This window comes from Colobus angolensis, unplaced genomic scaffold, assembly GCF_000951035.1.
Source record: "Colobus angolensis palliatus isolate OR3802 unplaced genomic scaffold, Cang.pa_1.0 Scaffold494, whole genome shotgun sequence".
Classification (NCBI taxonomy): domain Eukaryota; kingdom Metazoa; phylum Chordata; class Mammalia; order Primates; family Cercopithecidae; genus Colobus; species Colobus angolensis.
In genome coordinates this window covers 379,013-381,552 of record NW_012118421.1, presented here as the reverse complement: position 1 = coordinate 381,552, position 2,540 = coordinate 379,013, and positions in this window count along the sequence as shown.

Genomic DNA, 2,540 nt, shown 5'->3' with positions numbered 1-2,540 from the left:
CAGTCGGGAGTGGGGTCTGACGTTGGAGCTGCCTGGGGTAGGGGAGAGGAGCGGAGTTGAGACTCGCTCTAGAAGGGAAGGAGGGAGCGTCCCTGCGGGCCAGGGGTGGAGGGCGCGGGACGCGAGAGCCTCCGCAGGCGGCCTCCCGTCCGGCGCTGCTAGGCCTCGGAGTGCGACGGGAGCCGCGCTCTCTGTCACCGCCTCTTCTTGGTGACTAACTCTCGTCTCCGGGGAACTCAGCGTCTCCGCCCCCGGGAGATCAGTGAGGAAGAAGTCGCGGCTGGGCAAGGGGAAGAGGAAGGGGGAAGAAGCAGGGCCTTAAGCGCCCCTCGTTTTCACTTTCGCGTAGCCGGGAGCGCGGTGGAGGGTGTTGGGGGAGGGGGTTAAGACAAGTTCAACTCCAGACTCAGCCAGGCGCCGCTTTATCCTCCTGCGCATGTGGGCTGCCTGACATGTGCCACTCGCTATTGTTTTGATAAGAACGCGGAGCTGCTGCTGGTGTAGTTTCAGCTCCTACATTTTCAGCCCGTCGCTTAATTTATCCCGAGAGATCTGGTCCTGTGACACGGAGCAAGATGGTGTGTTTTAGCGTCTTGTGTTTAAACAGGCTCTCTAAGTGAGAACCTGACTTGATCAATCACTCCAAGAGGGTGATCCTCTCTTTTTCTTATGCTTTATCCTCTCCCCTCAAAAGGAATCCCTTTGTGACTTGGAAACCAAGTGTAATAGCAACCAAGTAACGTCGCGTGTAAGGCACCTTTTCTGAGCGGGGGCTTGACCGAGGAACGGTTTTGGGCAAACTGCACCTAAGAAATCAATAGTGAGGTTAGAAAAGTTCCTTTGAGCATTTATTTTAAGTAAACCTTTTTCTTCAGCTCCACAGAAAGAGTTTCACATTAAACATGTTATATATAGAGAAGTAGATAGAGTGCTTTTCATCAGACAGTACTTTTAAGTAGGAGTGCAAGTCTCTCTCTGCTCCTGTAGAGACTTGTTTTGTTACTCAAATAGAGTTCTCATAACTAGTTAAGTGAACTTGTATTAGGTAATTGGATAAGGATTTTTTTGTAAGGATTTTAAAGCTACAGGCCTTGCTAACAATTATGATTAAAAAAAATTGAGAGTACCAACAAAATAGTAAATAGGCTTACATTTCAAATTGTTTTCTCCTTCCATATAAGCAATCTTTTAAAGGGGCTTTTCTCACCTTAGAGAGTAGGATGAATATGGCTGTTATCCTTTGTGAATTAAACATTCTTAATGCACTTTGGTTCTTGAGCTGAATTATTCTAACCTTGGAGAAATCTGAAATGCTGAAATACAGAAGATTTTTCGCATTCCAGAACTATCTATCTTCCATTATTTTTATTTACTTATTTTGAGACAGGTTCTCGCTCTGTCGCCCAGGCTGGAGTGCAGTGGCACAATCTTGGCTCACTGCAGCCTTGACCTCCTGGGCTCAAACAATCCCCCACACCTTACTACCTTAGCCTCCTGAGTGGCTGGGATTGCAGGTGCATGCCACTACTTTGGCTAATTTTTGTATTTTATGTAGAGACAGGATTTCGCCGTGTTGCCCAGGCTGGTCTTGAACTCCTGAGTTAGGTGATCTGCCTGTCTCCCAAAGTGCTAGAATTACAGGCATGAACCACCATGCCCAGCCGTATCTTCCATTAATATCAAGGAACTGTATTCTTTGTAGTCTTAGGGCATTTAAACATTTTAAATAATTAGATTTTTATTTTCAATTTTTGTTTTTTTTCCCTTGTGCTGAAGTGTTTGGGCTTTTGGAAATTACAAGCAGTCTCAGAGAGATTATTGGTTTGGGAGCAAAGGTATTTGACCATTTACCCTGAATTAAGGAGTATTGCTGATGTTCTTAGGTTTCTATGACTGAACGGAAAGAATTTTGACAAAATTGGAAGAAGACTGCCTTTTAATGATGTTAAATTTTGAATTACTTTCTGTTTCTCACAAATGATTACAAAGAGATCTTTCCAAAAATGCTTTTGTGGTAAGTAGTATATGGTGGTCTGTAGTATGGTAATCTGACTTTTGAAACAACTCTGGAAAAACTATGAAGGAAACCTCTGCAGGCCGCTCTGTTTTTGAGATGGAGTCTCACTCTGTTGCCCAGTCTGGAGTGCAATGGGGCAATCTCAGCTCACTGCAACCTCTCCTTCCCGGGTTCAAGTGATTCTCCTGCCTCAGTCTCCTGAGTAGCTGGGATTACAGGCACGTCCCACCACGCCCGGCTTATATTTTTTTCTGTATCTTTTGTAGAGATGGGGTTTCACCATGTTGGCCAGGCTGGTCTCGAACTCCTGACCTCGTGATCTGCCCACCTCTGCCTCCCAAAGTATTGGGATTACAGGCATGAGCCACCATGCCCGGCTGGGCTGCAGGCTACTCCTAACACTGCTTATGGAGTAGCCCTAAAAAAAAACAAAAAAAACCCTCTGTTTTCACTTGTTTTTTTTTTGTTTTTTGTTTTTTGAGACGGAGTCTCGCTCTGCCGCCCAGGCTGGAGTGCAGTGGCC